The sequence below is a fragment of the Onychostruthus taczanowskii genome, unplaced genomic scaffold, assembly GCF_017590055.1.
Source record: "Onychostruthus taczanowskii isolate IOZ18803 unplaced genomic scaffold, ASM1759005v1 scaffold73, whole genome shotgun sequence".
Lineage (NCBI taxonomy): Eukaryota > Metazoa > Chordata > Aves > Passeriformes > Passeridae > Onychostruthus > Onychostruthus taczanowskii.
The window spans coordinates 2,102,199-2,123,092 of NW_024505118.1; positions in this window are offsets into that span (position 1 = coordinate 2,102,199).

Sequence of the window (20,894 nt, forward strand, 5' to 3'; positions counted from 1 at the left end):
AATATACAACACCCAAGGTCAGACATATCAGGTACAGACATTTGGCACAATGATAAATACTTCCCTTTGAAAATCCTCAGCAGATATTAACTGGAGTCCTTATTCAGCTAGGCCTGCCATACAACCCTGGTATTCATCTCTCCTCATACCAAGTGAAATATTTCAAATGGCTCACAGCCATGCTGATCTCAAGACTCACATCCTAGCACAACAGAAGTTGACCCCTGTTACCTCAGACTCTGTGGAATTGTGCCAATGCAGATTTCAAAAATGCATTCAAATTCCCTTCACAGCAACAGGAGGATGAGTAAAGATATATTTACCTGTTTCGTTTCCTCATTATACTCCCCAGTGTTTTAACAAAAGAGGTGCTTTTAGGGAGGAAGGTGCTAAAGAGCTGGCCAACAACAGCCTCCAGCACTCCCAGCCTGTTAGCCCACCATGCAAGGGCAAAAGGTACCTGCTTTGGTGGAAAAGCCAGAGCTTTAACCCAGCTGGATCTCATTCAGTGTTGCAACCAACAATGACCAGTTGCAACACTATTTGTCCTAGTACATCTACATTTCCTATAGTTTTGAAAATGGAACCACCACATTCTTTTCTATTTCTTCAATTAAAAACCTCTATTCTTTCTACACAATGGGATAAGCCCATATTAGAAGATGATCCATGTGAATTCAGATAGAGCTCTTTGTGCAGAGTCTACTCTGTTGAGCATACAAGGAGGTGGAAGAGCTGGGTTAAGTGACATGAGGCAGGAGAGGGCCAAGCCTGGGTACTGCTCATTGTCAGGACCCTGCCCTCGATATCCCACCAGTACTGGTGAGGCATAAAGCACAGCTGCTCCCATCTCTTTCAGCCAGACTGATGAGAACAGGAGTGATGTCTATGTCCCGACCACCACCCCACAGGTGCCAGCTTGCAGCTGGGACTGAATCACAATCCTTGGAGGCTCTGGGTGCCACAGTACCAGACTACCCATTGATTTCAACAGTGCTTTAGAAAGCCTTGTCATTTCCCTGCAGCCCCACCATTTCTCAAAAAAAAAAAACAAGCTAGCATGCCTAATTTCCACAGTTCTGCAACAGGCAGGTGTACTTTCCAATAAATGAGTGGCATCTGCCCTGGAGGCAGATCCCAGCTCTCCTGGAGAGCCCCAGTACACAGTTTTGCCAGGCAATAAAGCCAAAGGAGCTTTGTATTCTTGGCCACTGCTCATCATTCCTTCATATCAGAGTATGATCAACAGCTCTTCCACAAACTTTTTTTTTTAAGTTAAAAACACAAATGAACTTTCAACACATTCAGCTTTCACATGCTGAATTCCTTCTGCGCCAGAGGTATATGCTATGAAATTGGGGCACTTCCAGGATGGTGGGAAGACAACCAGTTTGTTCATGATAAAAGAATCCATCACAACTTCCTTTGCTTCATGATAAATAAGGCATCTCTGCTATTTACCCAGACATTCTTGGTTCAACATTTACAGCATTTGAAACAACTTCACCTTTCAAGAAAACTTTTTAAATGTTGTGAAAGGGAGGAGGATGGCTGCTCAAGCAGGTTGGGTGATCCTGTTCCACATCAGAAATCTAAAAAAGTGACATAATTGAAGTGTCTGGAGAGTATTACAATCACTTGGGGTTTATTGTCTAGCTCTCAGTACCACATAAAGGAAGCTTCCTGTTAAGTAGAGAAAGAAAATGGTTTTGCATCAAAAGCTGCGTCAGTATAAATATCATAATACACAAGTGTCAGCTTCTGCCTTTTATTTAGACAATGAAGAGAGCAGAGAGCCTATCTTAATATGAAAAATTGTATGCTTCTGTCAGAAAGACAGCAAATTTGAAAGTCGCAAAACAAAAAAAATTGTAACATGTTCTTTGCATGAACTGAATTCAGTTACACCTTACAAGAAGCATATTTGGTTATTTTAAAAATCCCAGAAATGCAAATTAAATAGTGCAAGAAATTTCAGTGACTTTTTGTTTCCACTTACTAACATCAATTGTTGAAGTAGATAAAGCTCTGCACCCCTGTTTTAATTTACCAATCTGTTCCTTTTAAAAAGGAATTTCTAGTGGAATTTCAAGTCTTCACTTAATGCTATACAAAACTTATAAGCTGACAAAATGCTGATCAGTACTACTTGAAGAAGAGACGGGGAAAATAACAAGAATTTCATTTTATGACTCAAATCTTTTTCTTATCTGTAAAGCTAAATCATTTAAAATATTCATATCTTGGCTACAGTATGGCTTTCAACAGCATTGAAATGGAGAATACTCAGAATGCAGTTGAAGAGTTTTTCTAACAATTATTCTGGTCCAGATAGCAACATATTTTTTTATGCTTAAGGTTATGACAAGTATCAGTCATCCATTACACATAAGCATATATTTGATGTGTATCTTTTCATACAGCTCTGTGTCAGTTGGCTATTTGTTCACACTATGTTGATATTGGAAGAGAGTTAAGTGTCCTTACCATATCATAGTATTGCTTCAGTTTCCTGGCAAAGATGCCTAATAAAACATCTGCCAGAGCAGCTTTGCAGAATCTCTGGAAACTACTTCACTTCCTTAAATGACTTGGCAAATTTTTGCTAGCAAAGCCAGAGAACATAGATGTGTCTGTTTGGATTCCTACCTGAGTTCATGGCAGAATTCTTTTAGCTTACAGCGTGCCAGGAGCTGGGACATTTGTTTGTGCATCACTTAGCACAGCAAGGTCCCAGATCTATAGCGCAGAGCAGCAGCAATATCTAAGAGCAGAAGTTTCCTCTTTATCTGTCCCAAACCCCACCTGAAGGCACTGCATCATTTACAATGCTGGGCTTGACTGACCACTTGTGCAGCCCCTGGCCAGCCTGCATCAGAGCCAGGAGCTGAGGCTCCTGTCACTGCCCACCCAGCTCTGAGGGTCAGGACACAAAGTGAGGGAGAAGGGAAGTGGGAAACATTGTATTGTTCATAGAGGTTATTTGCTGTTTAAGACCTTGACTCATGGGGAGTTCCCCATGAAGGGAGAGAAAACTGTAAAACCACATGATCACATCATATTGTAAAAACCCTGACCAAATGCATGACAGAAATTCTTGGGTGACTTTCAGGAAGTTACTGTGAACAGCCCCTCATGAAGGGAGCAGTAACATGCACACCTGCCTTGCTCTGTTTACCTGGCCACTCCTGGAGAGAGGACAGGGTCCAGACAAACTGGTGCAGCCCTTCAGGTGTGCTCACCATGGCACTGCTGGACATACTTGCCCAGAAGAGTCTCCAAACCTGACCTTCAAGTGAGCTTCTTATGACCAACATGCGCACAACACATGGACAAGGCAGGTTTAAACAGTATGGCTACAAGAGGCTCCATGTTTAAAAGGGATCCATCTCTCCCAGTTGTATCCAGGCAACAAGGTACCAGCACAGCTTCTCCCTGCCACCACATGCTAGGTAACACAAACATACACAGCACCTCTGCTCTGCCTAGAGCTACCTGCACTGACAAGATCATCTGCCTCTGAGAAGGGTGTGTTTTCACTCCAGAACTAAAATCAGATCATATTCTCATCATGGTTGAGCAAGCACACAGATCTGTCCCTCAATATGTTCATTCAGCACTGAACTATTTTGATTGCCATGCTTTAATATGAGGAATGTATCTCTTAGGCACAAATGTGTTGACACCATTCAAGAGAATTAAGAGGCAGTATTGATTATTCCTGCCAGAATCAATTCTTATGACTGGCAGTAAATCCAATCAGATTTAAACTGTGACTTGGATGCCCTGAAGCATGACACAGTTATTTCAAGCTCAGATAGAATTTGTTTAATTTATATCTCCACCGTGCTTGTTGGCATGGCCATGTAGCCAGAGTTGCTGGCCCAGGAGCCCCCAAGAAGAACAAGACACCCTGGGGCCACACCAGATACTACCACAGCATCTTACAGGCACACCACTCGCTCTTACACCCTCCTACCCACCAGCCATGCAGCAGGCAAGCTGGCCAGTCTCAGACTGAGGCAGCCAGAAGGACTTGTTCACAGCCAGCAGAAGTGCAGTAGTCCAGGTGAAGTAAGAAGGATGACACCGTAACCATTTTACATGGGTGCAAAGCATTTCTTATTTCTAGAAACAGCTCTGTCTCTACTTGGTTTGGAGCAGCCAAAAGAGACCCCTGAGCCAAGAGAGTCCCAGGCATCCACATGGGTCCTGCCTGGCTGAGATCTGAAAGCCATCCAGCATGTAGAACCAGCCCCCCCAGTGCCTTGCTGAAACAGCAGAGCCTCCAGGGCCAGCACCAGCTCCTGCAAAGCCAGCCAAGGCATCTCTGCACACTCAGCCCCACCAGGCCTGCAACTAGGCAGGTCCTGTCCTGCATTAGATGTATGACACAGTTATTCATGAACTATGACCTCTTTCTGAAGGGTATGGTCATGGGTAAAACTACAATAGTTAACTTGGAGTGTCTCCAGACCATCACTGGTGAACTGTTTGTTAAGGAGGTTATTGGTGACTGCTGGAACAGCAAACCCCCCAGAGCCCCACTAGCACACAGCCAGCTGCACAGCACCAGGTGAACATAAATCCAGGCACAACCTGCCAATGCAGTCTTGCAGCCTAGAAAGTCAACCACGTCCTGGGCTTCATCAAAATTGTGGCAAACAGGTTGAAACAGGTGGCTCTGCCCCGCTGTTCCACTCTCATGAGGCACCCCCACACTCCCTGCCCCAGTGCTGCATCCAGCTCTGGGGTCCCCAGCCTAAGACAGGCCCAGAGGAGGGTCACAGAGAGGATGCAAGGGCTGGAATATCTCCCATATGAGAAAATTGGGTTATTTAGCTTTTAGGGAAGAGAATGTTCCAGGGACATCTTATAGCAACCTTCTGGTACCCAAAGTGGGCCTAAAGAGAAGACTGGAAAGCACTCTTTATCAGGTAATATAGTGATAGGATGGAGAGTGTCACCCTGATTTTGTAAGACTTTGTTAAGCCTTCTGATGTTTACATTCTTTCAACAAACTTTCTCACACACAGTTCTGTAAATAACCTATGTTTTGCATTCTTTCATGGAAGTGGAGAGAATTGATGGACCCTTGGTCTGTCCAGTGGCATTGGAGAGGTGGCACTGTCACCCTCCAATCCACTGTCACCTTTGGAAAACTATAAATGTTGGAGTCAGAAAATAAAGCTTCTTCTTTTTTGTTCCCCTCGAGAGCAGCAGTGGCTTTGTCATCATTTCGTGCCTTATCACAGCAGGAGAGTAACAATTTTTAATTGAAAGACAGCGTTTCAGTAAATTCTTTACTGTGAGGGTGCTGAGAACTGATTTGCCCAGAGAAATTATGGATGCCCCCACCCTGAAAGTGTTCAGGACCAGGCTGGCTGAGGCTTTGAGCAACCTGATCTAGTGGAAGGTGTCCCTGCCTCTAGCAGAGGGGGTTGGAACAAGATGACCTTTAAGGCCCCTTTCAACCCAAACCATTCTATGATTCTATGGCATTTGCTCCTTGCGGAGAGCAAAGGAGGAAGTGGAATTGCTGACAAAAAGAACAAAACTAATGTTGGTCACTTCTTGGTCAAAGACAGAAATTTTTTTAAGTCATAGTGAAACCAGTGTTCTGTATACATCAGCCATATCAGCCATACCTGTAGTGAGCCAAACAGCAAATTCTTTCAAAGACCTTCCAGTCCTACTCCCTTCACATCCATAAATACATTTTCTCTAAACCAATATATACACTAGCTTCTATGCATGAGATAAAATATTTTTTAATAAGTCATGAAACAAGTTGTTCTGCACTGAATACAGAATTTCCCAGTAGGGTAGTCACATTTTCTCTTGGTGTAGTTGCTCCAATTGACATTTTTTTAGTTCATGATTGAGTCATCACAAATAACAGCCTAGAAATTTCCTCTACCAGTGAATGGAGCTTCTTCTACAAACTACATCAAAAGCAAATTTCAGCTGGTGTTTATAGTATAATTCATCCCTACTGTCACAAGTATTTGCTCTTCACATTACCTGAGAAATATCAAAATCTTCATTACAGCAGATGTTTAAGGTTTTTTTTAATTGATTAAATGAAAATTCCAAAAAACTACAGTCTATTCTTCCTGGTTTTATGGGTATGACTTGGTTGACATCAGCTTGCAAAAATTAAGATTTGTGGATTTGTGATACTCTTCACAAGTGCTGCACAGGAACTGTGTTAGTGTCTGTAGAAGGCTGGATTCTGGCAAGCTTGCATACCCTTTCCCATCAAGGAAGAGTGGACAACATCCCTACGGATGCTACCCACAAAGGCAAAACAGATGTTTCAAATCATGGTGTCATGTCGGAGACATTCCCCATGAGGTGAAGTATTGCCTCAAATAAGGCAGTTAAGCAATGCAAAGCTCCTTTGTGTCAACACAAAAGGCCCAGATGAAGCCTTCTCTTCCCTGGTGACACAGCAGTTGAGGTCTGTCCCAGCAGAGGAAGGGGCTCTGAGTCCCACTGAGCACCTCCACCTCTGCCCTCCAGTTCCCTCCAGCCCCACTTCAGAGCCTGTGCAAAGGCCCATGCCCCAGCAAAGCTTGAGTCAAGAGCACTTCCAAACAATTCACCTGCTCTTCACAGCACCCTGATGGAAGTGACCACGTTTAATGGCCAAAATGCTGAAAACACAAATTTCTTAAAACCAAGGAATGATGTGGAAAAAATGCACAGATGTGCTCAGTGGTAAAGCCTGTGAAAGAATTCCAGTCAGGGAAATCACTTGCAACTCTATCACAGATATAGACCACTACAAATCACAACAAATAAGATAATTCAAAAAAAAAAGTCCATGAACAAATTTCATTTTCTCCAAAATATTTCCATAATGATATTTTGGCTTTCAGAACCTAATATATTTTTCCGGTAGAAGACTTCAAAATATATCTAAACTTCAGTATTTTGGGAGAAGACTTCAAAATATATCTAAACTTCAGTATGTCCATCAAGCTGTTCCTTTGAACAGTCACCTTCAGAGCACTAGACTTTGAGATGCCTCTCTGACACTGTGACAAGGAGGAGGCATGGATAAATTAATGAACTAAAAGTGGGCAGGAAAAATGCAGAAATGAAATATCAGGGTTTGCTTCATCAGTTAGTTAAAGAGCTAGACTGCTTAATGAAGTAAATTTAGGATAGCATCCCATTTAAAGCAATTACTGAAAATAAGATAAAGTTTCCAATCTGTGGACATCAGAAAGTCGTGTATCCAGCGTGTTCAGATGGCTTTAAAACTTGAACCAACACAGAGGATTTGCTGGGGCACTTCAAAATGCCTGCAACTCCACCCCTGAAGACCATCAATAAACAAAAGAGGAGTTAGGCAAAAAAATTAGAGGGAATCATACTCTTTACTGAGCAGATGTGAGCAGAGTGAAGCACTGCTTACCAGGGATCACCAGCATCCTGCCCCTGGGGTCAGGCACTCCTGGGAGCAGCTCCCCTGCATCCCTCCTGAGCTCAACCTGTGCCTTCCCTCCTGCACTGTGATCACACCAACCTCCCTAGCCTCTCACATGTGCTTCATCAGACTGCTGTAGCTCCCAGCCACCTATTACCAAGATAATTAAATATTATTACATTTAATTAATAAGTTCCCTCCGAAAACACACACATATGAGCAGGGTTTCTCCTGCAGCCCTGTATGGGCCAACAGATTATTGGTCTGGACTGATTAGACTTTCAAAACTTGCCGCCTGATGGGCTGTTCCTGGCAGGGCAGGAACAGGCAGCAGTTACGGGAATCCATGTCAGCAAAGCCATTATGTAACCTGGCACTGCTCACACCCTTGGCTGCCTGCCTCTGAGGTCCCTCCCTTGCGTGCCCTCTAACACCACCAAAAGGAAAAGAAAACAAAGAAAAATCCAAGAGGCGGCAGGCAAGAAGGCTTTGTGACCCTGAAGGTTCACTCATTGACCAAGTAAACACAATGGGAAATGCTCTTCAGAGTAACTGACAGGTGGGGAAATGTGAAGAGTCAGAGCATAAGAGCAAAGCTTGAGTTGCAGGCACTGTTTCTCACTAAAGAATGTGAACATGAGCTTTGATGTGTTTTGTGCTTTTTGGGGTTTTTTTCCACTCTTTCCTTCTGTGCAGGGACCCAGCCTTAACCAAGCCAAAGCTGGTGCAGAGATGTTAAAGCCATGATTCAGAAATGCTGGTTTTGAAGTTCTTGGCTCACACAGATATTTCCTGCGTGACCTTGGGCAAGTAATTTGTCTGTACAGCACTTCAGCTTCTAATCCATAAGGCAAAGACAATGCCTTACAGGCAAGTTATGAGGTTATTAGTGACTGCAAATAGCCATGATGAAGGGAGGCAGAGAGGCAATCAGGCAGATATGGAAATCCACCTCCTGCTGGATCCTGATCCCTTGGGGATTCTGTCCGAGATCAAACCCCCACAAGTAAAATGGCCACTGTCTAACTAACACTGATTTCCAGGCATGTTTCAGCCTCTCACACTGAAATTGACATGGCTGAAGCAGAACAAGATGAAATGTGGGTTCCCCCCACACAGAAAAGTTCTCCAGATGCCAGGGAGAGAAAAAGCCTCATTGAGCCCTTTGGTCTTCACCTTCCCAACTCCACACTCACTTTTCAGACCTGCCTCTCTCTGTCTCCATTTCCCCTCCTGCTAGAGGGGATACAAACATTCATGATGCCCTGGTTATAAAAGGTGGTTAAATATTAAATTCTGCAGACTAGTGGGGAAGCAGATGCTCTCAAAGTAATTTTGACGTTTAATATTCTGTTCAAATTAAACAGTCCTGTTTAAATAAAAGCTCAGACAAATGTCCATCATCACAAGTCTCTTGGGGGTCTCCCATGAGGGCCTCCACCTTGCCCAGAAATTCCTTGGCCCTCCAGAGTGTGTCCTAGTCAGTTCAGCATAGCCATGGCCCCAGAGCCCTCACCCACACCTGGAGAACAGTCACAGAGGGAGCCACACAAAGTGTCTCTAATAAGGATGCAGCTGATTTCTGGCCCAGTTGTGGGGCTGCCCTTCAGACCCCAGCACTACAGCTGTGCTCTGCTCCAGGCATGGGCAGCACACCCTGGCAGGGCCAACTCCTGTCCAGCACCCAGGGTGATTCCTCTATTTTATTAAAACAACTGAGAAGTCATTCTTTCAACAAAGAGCTTTGTTGAGTAAATTCTGACCTGCTCCAGCTAAGAAGAGACTCTACTAATTTGTGGCTGCTGTGTTATAAGCTTTTTTTTTTTTTTTTGTCAATTCATACTGTATGATTACTCACTGGGTATGTTTATGATGTTTTACCAAAAGAGTTGTAATACGTGAAGTCATAAATTAGGAAAAATCCAGTAAGTAGTTGTTAATTAATAACTTCAATCCATTGCAGTCTTTAACCTTTGCCCCTTTGAGCTGGAACCCTGAAAATAATCATATTTGCTTTCTGTATTTTTGTTAGTTTTAGAAAGCATCCCAATTTGTGCTATTTATTTTTTTAAATTAAAAACACAGTGAGTGAGTGGATTCCTACCCTACAATCTAAAACATACAATGTTCTGTGCTGACAAAACATCCTCTGTTGTAAGTTACTGGATCATGACTAATTTAACATCATTACTTCAATGATGGTGTTGACTGAAGAAAGAAAACATTAATCCAGGTTACAGAAGACAAGTATGCAAGCTAGAAGCAATGGCCGAAAACATTCCCAAGTGCAAAATGGATTGCAGACTTTGAAATCCTAGCCTTCACTTGACTTTAAATCACTGATCAGCCAGTTGTAAGGCAGAAATAACCCCCGCAGTAGCAATTCATGAAAGCTCAGAAACTGATCAAGCTAACATCAAAATAATTATGGAAGATCTCACCAGGAACATGAGCACAGCATATGAATTACACTTGCTTTTTCAAGACAGCTTCATAACATATGTTGTTTACATTTCTGTGCTGCCTAGAAGACCACACTAGAAGCCACAATAGAAGCTGTCTTTCAAACCTTCATATCCTCTTGAACAGCATATTTTAAATTCTTAGGCCAAGCTTTTGGGAGTAGCTAATATTTTGCTGCTTTTGTTAATGTATGTGCAGGACACAAGTTGTAGGAGCTGAGTACCTGCTCTCTGAGAAGGAAGCTCCCTCTAACTGGAGTAATAGGAAGACCTAAAATTCCATGGCCAATTTTTGAAGATACACCAGCAGCACAGTGTTGTCTTATTTAGAAGCCCAGAAAATTGGGCATCTCTTTAGCTTCTTTTATTCAAGAAGTCAAAATAAAAGTGAAAATTTAAACAGAAACCCAGAGACTTTGGCTTGGCACATTCCTGTAGTGTTTGTCAGCGAGGCGGGGAGGAGTGCGAGAACTGGAACCGGCGCAGCACACGGGAGGTGTTGCAACAACAAGCATTTGAGTGCCCCAGGCTTGCCCTCGCTCCCAAGCAGCTCCCGAACACACCACAGCGACTCCAGTATCGGTCCGGGCTGGTGCAACCAGCTTCCAGGCTGGGCTCCATGGAATAGGTGAGGAGAGAGGGAGAACAGGAACAAGAGGGACTCAGGAGACTCCCAGATGCTGTGCTCATGCTGGCAGCGCTGCCTGGCACAGGGGGAACACCTCCCTTCCAGAGCTGGCAGGAGGCATCCTGTCCCCACGGCTGGCCAGCGACATACAAGCGTACCCAGACTCTCCTCCCACAGCAGAGTTACTCGCCGGAGCGGCTTTAAGCGCAGAGCTGTACTTGATGAGCACGCTCTTTCTTCCCCTCTTCCACAGCCTTGGCTCGCCCTGTCAGGCTGTGTGCGGGCTCTCACTGCTACCTGCCATCGCAGGCTAGGAAACCACCACGATTCCTGCCCCCACCTCCAGATCACAGACTGATAAAATGAGCCAAGTATGTGTCAGCAATGAACGGAGGTGATCAGGAACCGTGTACCACAACCAAGTGCAGGTAACCCTTGGAATGGAACACCTCAGCATGGAACACCTCAGCATGGAACACCTCAGCCAAAGACATGGAACACCTCAGCAACTGAAACAAGATGCTAAGCACAAGGGCGACTTCTCCAGAAACAGACAACACAGGCTAAAGAAAAACAAAACAGAACAACCCCAAACCAACAGCTCTGCCACTTGCTCTTTTGTTTACATCTTGGTTTGGATTTCAGGCTGAGATCATATTCTTAGGATAATGAAAGCCTTAGGCAGCTGCAGGAGAGATTACACTGAAGAAGGGGGGAAATGCACTTGGGAAGCGGGAAGGAAAGGACACCTTTTTAAGCACAGTCACTGAAAAAAATGTTCTCTTAAGTTATGTGTGGCAAGTCCTCCGTGCCAGGGCTACATGCATTTAATAAAAGATGGGGTAATGGAAAGCCAAATTACTTCCATTCTGCTCACACTTAGAGGGACAGAACTTCTTTGTAACTGCAGCCAAGCAGCACACAAAAAAAAAGTTATTTCACACCTGTATGTGGTGTCTAGACCTGAAAGACTTATTTTCAGATCTGTGGATCTAACAAGTCTGCAAAATCAAAGTGGTTTCGAGGGTCAGTCCCATTCATGCTACTGTCCATAATTAACAGGCTGACTAGCTCAGCTCACTATCCAGAGTCACAGCTACAAAAATGCTTTGTCTTCCCTAGGCTCCCACCAAATGCTAACTAAGGCATACTCTCTTTTGTAACAAAACCAAGGCCTAGGCTCAAACACTTCTTAAACTGGGCTGGTTTTTGTCAGAAGGAAATAAAACTATAATTGCTCAGAGAGGGCCATTATGTCTGTCCATAGCAACTACCAGTTCAATGGGTACAGGCAAATAACAGAGGCATTTTGAATTAATTTACAAAGATTCCTTTAGAAGTCATATTGATATAAATTATTTACCTCTTCCTGGATGAATTAGGAAAAAAAAAAAAAAAACAAGGGCATTAAAGAAGCTGCAGCTGAGTCAAATGATTCACAAAAAATCAGGAAAAAGTAAATAAGGCCTCACTAAAATTTTGCACAGCATCGGTACAAGAAAAGGTACTTGCTGCCTGAAGAACACATGCAGAAATGAGGAATAATCATACCTTCTGGGCTAGGTTTTTGTCACCACTTCCTCTTTTAGCCAATAAGAGAATCATACAAGAATAAGGAAATCATACAAGCACTCTCTTGGCCACAGCCATAAGGGGCAGGTCCCATCAAATCTTTCTGTCACTGTTCCATCCCTCTAGATGAGAAAATAAAAATGCGATAATGCATTTCCAGGCCTTTTATAACCCAAAGGAGGCATCTCAGAATCCACTTAACTCTTCTTCAAAGGCAAATCTTCCTTCTGCAACACATTGATGTAACTATCCACAGTCTCTTCCAATTTTCTCAGCCCTACTGCTGCCTCTCTCTCCCAACGAAGACCAAGTGGGACACTTGACATCGTTCTCCCCAGTTCCTTTAAAGAAGTGCTGGTGACTTACCAGCAAGGGGGAATTACACTGGAATAATGGGAAAGAGAGCCTGGAAATACTCAACCCTGCAGAAAAATCTCATGGCATTAAAGATGGGGCCATTTTTTCTGAGCTGGAGGTGGGTCAGCCTTCAGAAGCAGTATCCTGTGTTGCTGGAGTCAATAAAGCCAAGTCCATTGACTCCAGTGGGCACTGAATCCAGCTCCAATGGAGTATAACCAAAAATTAACCTGTTTCTTGACATATATGATTATAATTCGAACAGCACAAGCTTTCCAGTCCATGATTACTTATCATCTCTGCCTTCCCCCATCCCTCAGACTTTGAATTAATGGACAGCATGGGTTGGGAAGGAGAAATCTGCTAGCAGTGATGTGTACCCACAAACACACGTGCTCACGTGTGAGCATTAAATGAACTGATGGGGCTTAGCACCATGATGATAAATACTGAGGCTATGAGTCAGCTATGACAAAGCAGTTTTTCATGTTATCCTTGAAAAATAAACAGAATTTCCAGGTACTGTGTGTCATATCAGATGTAGAAAACAAAGTTACTCATGACTAAAGTTCACGTCCACTAACTGGAAATCCGTAATAGTCAGCCACTCCTGAAAACTGGGCTAGAGAGTAAGACACATAAAAAATAACCCACAGGTTCTGGCAAAGGTCTTATGATTGTTACTGTTTTTCTTAGCAGTGCCAAGTATCATGCAATTAAGACAATCTGGACTCTCATTAAAACAAAAGTTCCCGGAGCTCAGAAGTTTTTCAAAGCAGGTATCTTGCAAGAATCAAAACCAAAGACAAGTGAAACCTGAGTTTGTAAAAACATGTATGTTCAGATCAGTTTTAGAAGCTCAGCTGCTAATGTGTGTGTGTGTGTATTGGTGTTAGAAATATTGGGTTATGGAAGCATTGTGGGATACACACTCACCACTGATAAAGCGCAGAACTAAACATAGACATGAATGAGAAAGTGGATGTGGAATCACAGAAGGGTTTGGTTTGGAAGACACCTTGTCATCTCATCCAACTCCCCTGCAATAAGCAGGGACATCATCCACTGGACAGGTTGTTCAGAGCCCTGGAATGTTTCGAGGGGTGTGGCATCCACTCCTTCTCAGGACAACCTGTTCCATTGCCTGACGACCCTCATTGTAAAAAACCCTGCCAAACACCAAGGCCTAAATCCTTACAGAGTTTGTTTTTCTAGGCCATAAGAATTGGCCAACTGCAAGGAAACTGCCCCAAGAAGCATCATACTGAGAGTCCAGATGAGCTTCCACACTACTGGTTGGACATCCTAGGCATGGGTAAAGGAAAGCTGGAAAAAATAACAAGCCTACAACATGATTGCTTAGGAGCTGAGTCAGCCAGCATGAAAATTGGTGTTAATCAGTATATGCACCGAAGCATAAGCCCTAAGACAGGACAGCCAAATCCACTCTGATCTTAGGTTTGGTGCTACAGAGTGCTCATGCTTGCCCGATACTGAAAAGCTCTGATATTCATTGGTACAAGCCATTGTGCACAGGCATTTTCCAGTCCTCCTTGTCACGTACAGTCCATTCACTTTTTTAAAACCTCAGCCATGTACCATGCCGTAGCAGGACATCTGCCCATGCTGGCCCTTTGCTCTCAGCAGTGTGACTCCTAAGACTGTGACTTCCCTGGTGGTGTGGAAGCCAAGGGCTCCCTGGCCACTGCCAGATGGCTGTGTCATGCCCCATGTGCTGGGTGGACAGGTCTCTGTCCCCTCATCAGCTCCTCACCACCAGGCTCCTGGCACATCTCCCCTCACACCGCCTGGGCCTGAAACTCTTAAATTCTGGGAAATTCTGGGAACAGAGAAGCAGACAGCCAGAGAAGTGGCTGGCAAAAAGCCAAGGACTCTAGTTTTTCTTCCAGTATGGATTTCTTCAGTTCAGCTCAAACACTGATACAGCCATTAAAAGCACAGAAATAGAAACTCCCCCTTGGGTCATCTTGTTCACTGTCCTGGAAGCCAGCTCAGAGAAGAACATCTAACAGCTGTTGTATTTATTATTTATTTATATTATTTATTTATTAGTTTTTTAATATAATTCCATGAGAATCAATCAATCAACACACAATGCCAGATTGGCACTCTTAATACCTTCTCTAGTCATTTGTCCAGTCTTCTGTGAAAATCCTTACAAAATGAACCTCTTCCCCCAGGACTTTGACCTACAGGCTGTCTTCTATAAACACTTTCCTAAATTAGAACTTTGTTTGGGGTACTGAGGGTTACCTGTCTTTTTATGTAATCTTCTAGGCTCCTAAACACATTTCTCTTTCTTGTCAATGCACAGAGCTTGCCATCAGCCGCTTTTCATTATCAGGACCTGTGGGAATACAATAACTAAGATAGGTTCAAAAAATAGATGATGAAGCTCCAAAACCCATTATGTTTAGAGTAGAAACCTACCTTGGCAAAAACAAAATAAAAAGGGGATACAGAGCACAAATAGTCACCCTGCTGTGAGAGAGCATCAGCAATAGTTCTGGTCAGCCTGGACATCTCAGTCCAAGGAACTCTGGGAAGGCCGGGTGCACACCTCTGGGATTTTTGGGACACCCAGAGGCTCTGGCAGGGCACCTGCAACTCCTTCCCTTGCTGCACAGTCTGAGATCAGGAAACTCAACCACAGATGCACAAACTTAGCACATTTTGGGGATCCAACAGCAATATGGCCTGTCCTACTCCAGAAGACTGCAGATGAGAAGTGTTTTAGGGTGACAGCTTGGATCTGCCACCCAACTCACTGAGAGCAAAGACAGATGTCACTCCTTGGGATGACTGCAGCAAAGACACACCATGAGAGTTACACACCTGCCTGTAAAGACTGCTGGGCCCTGTTACCACTTCCTTATCACAAAACAGCTATGCCAATGACACAGGGGAGGGCTGAAAGGAGAGACGGGACCTGCAAGTAGCCCAAAACAGAGGTAGAAGAGGACCCTGCACAGCAATGTCAGGATCAGAACGGGATTTAGTGTGCAGCTTCCTCACTGTTCAGAGACAGCACAGAGAGCTCAGCCCCACAGGGTGCAGTCAGGACCAGCAGGACCTTGCACAGTGTGGTGGCAGCATGGGAACCCAACCCCTGGGGACAGCTCCTTCCTTGTGGCTGTGGCTGGCAGGGACACCAGCAGCAATGCCAGCAGCAACACACCCGTCTCCTGCCCGGAAGGGTCGGCAGGGCAGCTTAGCAGGAGTGGGGTTTAATTCTTCCCTCCCAGCCATGAATGGAGGATGCAGAAAAAAACCAAGTGGGATCACTATGCCCACACCCTGTTTATTTTGGATAGCAGTGGCCAAGGTTCAGAGTTTGTTTTGTTTGTGTTCATTTTATTTCCCCATAATGTTGAGAAGTCCCAGCATAGAAACAAGTCATGCCAAAACGGGAGGGTGTTTTCCAAGCCTCAAGCTGAGCCTCCTCTGGCATAATGACTTATTTGAGGCAACAGCACTGAGCATCCTCCTTGGTCAGGCACAGATGGGAAGTGACAACCAGCACGCACACCTCCTGCCAATGGGCACAACAGCCCGCAGCCCCTGGCCTGGCACAGGAAAGCAACTCTGTTCAACGAAGGGCCAGCAGCACCTGTAGTCCCCAGCCCTGCCCTGGGTGCTGCCAGTGCCTTCTCCATCCACAGGGATGAACAGCTTGGCACTGCCAGCTGGTCTTAGCTGGATTTAGGGTGAGATTCCTCAGGGGTGTCCAAGACATGCCCAGCCAGAACTTGTCCACTCAGGGAGAGCATCAGCTGGGTTTTGTGCAGCATGAGCTGGAAGTGAACTTCAGCAGTGAAGACCAGCCTTAATTACCCAGCCTGACAAATCCCACACTGGCAAATCCTAGGCTAAGGGAGTTGTGGGGCAATGATTGCCTCCATGGGCCTCTGCAATAAATAAAAGGCCCAATGCCCAGGGAGAGGGACTGTGTAAGACAGGGTTTATGAAAAGATTTTATCATCTTGCCTTGTGAGAAACTGGCTTCAAAATATTGATGTTTTTCAAGCGTCTCTCCAGAATTAAATGAGACCATCTTAGTTGTCTCATGTACAGTCACAGGGATGAAAACGCTGCTTCTGAACACACCCAAATTTTGGGAAAGCTTGGGATTTTATGACTCAGTCACATTTTCCAGCCCCCACCCCCTCACTCCATAATTAATAAACATCACTTGCAGTCACTCTGTAATACAGTGTTTCCTTTACACATCAGGGATTAAAGTCCACAGGCTGAGAAATACTCAGTTAACATCATTCATCCTTGTTGTACTGACCATAACTTCATACTCTTTTGGTAAATTTAAAGAAACAATATTTTAAGCCAAACACTGTAGAGATTCACAGCAGTTAGTAAATAGTTTCTGACATTTTAATAGGTGCTCAATCAGAGAAAGAAGGAGCTACAGAGACAAGCACAACAACGGTTATTTTATAAATATCTGTGTCACATTGTCATCACATTGAGGTCTGGATCACTTTTGTAAAAATCAACCAGTCATCCAGACAGATCTTGAGCCTCTGTTTATTTCACGGTAGAGCCATTTGAACTGTGGTTTCACTGTGAGTGGAGCAGTATGCAGACAATCTACCACCACCTTCAAAATTAAAGGCATACCTAGACTTTGTGAAACCAAAAGTCTGAGTAAATCATCTTGCACATTTGATACCAGCACTGTTATCTAAAGCCAAATGACATTTGGGTTAGGGTTTAATGGTCCCTCATTTCCCACTTTCTGTTTCCTGGTCTCTCTCCTCAAAAGTGGTCAGTGTGGATTATCCTGAGTTTGTCCTGGATTTGCCAAATTGTATGGTCATGTGACAGACCACCTTCTTATACTTCTTGTATGTGCCAATGCTAATGACTGCATAGTAGACTGAGGCTTGTTTGTATGATCCATTATGAGAAAATTTTGCACATTCTTCCATTTTCCTTATCCTCATCTTACTGACTTGTGATCTAGTTCTCATCTTATTCTTACTGCATAATGAGTCAGAAACATAAATTAAAGTTAATCAATGTGAAAAATATTTACAGCCTGTGAGCTGTTTATGAGTTGGTTTTTTTAATGGTGCTGTGACATTTCCCATTGTGAGCTGATTATCTTAATTGCTCAGTATTGCTCCTGTTTCCTGATGGAATGCCACTCACATGAATGAGAGGTGTTCATAAACGTGCTGTGAGGCACCACCAGGGTACAGGGCACTCATCCATGCACAAACAAGGAGATAACTTTACAACAGGGCAAGGCAGATGATCCTGCAGTATATGAGAATCTCACTGATATTTTCTATGCACCAGCATAAATGTTTGCCTGCAGGTAGCCAGTTTATTTTTTAAAGACTGCATCTGTGCTGTACTGTACACAATTGCTACCCACAGCCATTCAAAATTCTTTTCAAAGGGGACAAATTGCACAAAACCTTTACGTGTCCAGGAGAAACAGATGTGCAAGACATGTAGGCACCTAACACAGGACAGATGAGAAGAGTTTAAGGGGGAAAAAAGCAACCATTGAGGGGCACTGGGACGAGGACAGCACAGTGCTTGCCTGCTAGGCACCCAAGCAGGTCCAAGGCTGATGGTGTTTGTAAGATTCTGCTGCAAAATCTGACAAACAGGGCTGTGCTAGAGATGTGCATTGTCATGCAGCTGTACTTGCACAAGGAGGGGCACCCCAGCCTCCACCACACACCCTCTAAAAAACCCAGCAGGGACCCAGCAGGTCCCTTCCCCTCTTCACCTTCAGTCCCCAGGAGATGGTCCTAACACCAGACAACAGGGCTGTGCAGCCGCCCTGCTTCCTCACCTTGTCCCGACCCAAAGGTCAGGACCTCCTTGGTCAATCACCTCCTTGCTTCTGCCACTGTTCCCTGCAGGGGTGGGAGATGGAAGCAGCCGTCTTCCTGTGGCTCAGACTGGTTAAACCTCTGGGAAGTGAGGGGACACAGGACTTCCTTCCTTCCCTCTGCCCCCAGAACTAGGTATTACCACATTGGCAGCTAAAGTAGAAAAGCAAAAAGCATGTGGAACCAAAGGCATACTCTGGGACTCAGCAATGCTCTCTAGATTCTGGCTGAGACCTTCTGTTTATTTATTTTGTCAGATACTTTAGTTGTCTTTGGTCTCCCCTGTGTATCACTCTAACCGGTATCTATAACACTCCAGCTTGCATTATTCAGACTGACAGGCCTGATCATATCCTAGTTAAGCTCTTTGTTATTTATACGTGAGTGCAATAACATTTTTTTTGTTATTGGTTGAACGGCAAATGCTACCCACTGAACCATGACAAAGGGGAAACTACAACTTTGCAAAAGGAAGTACCACAGAAACCAGCAAACCAACCAAAGTGATCCTGCCCACTGTAACAGCCCCTCTAACCCCTGAACTGGAACAGGAAATCCCGTTTAGGAGACCGTAGGGGAACTGGACTCTGTTGCAATCCCCAGCATCTATCCCAAACTGGGAGTCTGTAGACAGCCTGCCTGTTCTAAGTCCAAACACATGTTGGTGTATCCAGAGCTGGAACTCTGGCACAGACCTGGGAGATGACCCAGTTTTGCAGAGGCACCAAAACCTGTAGAGCAACAACACAGATCTCTGAGGGCACGTACCCACAGCTCTCTCAGCTCATCGCAGAGCCAGGCTGAGGAAGAAGGAAGGTGATACCATCACCCAGAAAATACCCTCTGCCCCCACTGTGAAAGCCCCAGTTCATGCATTTCAGTCACCACCAGGTGTTGAAGGAAACTGCTACTCCCTTAGGCAGTGATACCCCTGCAAGCTGGAAGGCCGGGGGAAAGTGCCTGAAGTCACAGCAGGATTTCCAAGATGCACCAGGGCTGCTGCTTGCCAGCACGTGTTCACTCTCTCACGGGAGCTGGTGGTGATGTCAGCCCCAAATGTGACACATTTGGAGGGCAAGGCTCACACAAAGCAGCGTGGGAGCACCATGCCAGGAGGCAGAGCACTTGTGGGTTTGGGAAGGCTGGGCCCAGTCCTCCCCAGTGGCACTGTAACTGGGAGCAGGATGCCTCCAGGAGTCTGTGGCACATTGCCAGGTGGGTTTTCCTTAACAAAGCACATTGTCTCATCTCCTTTCACACAGCTGGCAGGTTTACCTCTGAACATGCCTGTGACAAAGAATAGCTCTCCCTTTTCTCTCTGAAACATACCCAAGGAGTGTAAAAGTGACTTGTCAGACAACCAGATACAATCAGAGCCTACCAGGACATTCAAACACAGCTTTGATCCAAGCTTTCCCTCTCTCTTACCTCAGTATATGTCATTCAGGGTTTACTGCAGGCCAGCTGTCAGGGTTGATAAAAAAGTAGGATACACTGCTCCAGCTGCAGCTGAGCTGGGAGCAGAGAGTGTCTCCTCCACCCTGCCAATCCATGGAGTCAGCTCCTAATCCCCTGCTACCAATGTGCTCCAGATGAATTTGTGGTAAACTTGGATTTGGGTTTAAAAGCAGATCTTTCTGATTGAACTGGATTGCCATTTACCTGGCATGTAAAGGCTGAGAATTGGGATGGAAAGACTGAGAAATTTGGGGTTGCTCAGCCTGAAGAAGAGAAGACTCCAGAGCAACCTTAATGCAGTCTTTCTGTACCTGAGGGGCCTAGTAGAGAGATGGAAAGGGACATTTACAGAGGCATGTAATGGTAGGACAAGGGGGAATGGCTGCAAACTAAAAGAGGGTAGATTTAGATTAGATATCAAGAAGAAATTCTCTTCTGTGTAAGTAGTGAGACACTAGAACTGGTTGCCCAGAGGGGCTGTGGATACCCCATCCCTGGAAGTGTTCAAAGCCAGGCTGGATGGGGCTTTGAGCAACCTGGTCTAGTGGAAGGTGTCCCTGCCCATGGCAGGGGAGTTGGAATTAGATGATCTTTAAGGTCCAACACAAAACATTCTGTCAGATAGCAGAGACAACAGGCTGGGCTGATTAATACCTCACCCTATGTGTACTTTAGTCCAAAAGGTGCATTGCACAATGTCTCTGCCTAAAAAGGTGAGAAACCACAGCAAAAAAGGATAACTTTAATACTCACTGTCAGTCTGTGTTTGCCACAAGAGTAGAAAACCCTTGGCAAGTCCATGAAAACAGTTATAAATAGAAATTTGCTTCACCTGTTGACAGTGGGAAGCAAAAAAGAAGGCTGCATGTTTTACAGGAGTTGGAATCAGCTGAAATGGAGAGCCAGCAGGTCACAACCTGACCAGATCAGCCCTGCCAGATTAGTACTGAGGTCCCCTCTAAGGGCAGCAGAGGGTGGCTGCTCTCTCCTTGGTCCTTCTCTGCTCAGTGGCCCCAAGTCCTGTGGGCACACAGGCAGGCAGGCCGACTCAAGTAAATGCAGCCTGTGAGTTCAGGGCTTGCAGGGGAGGG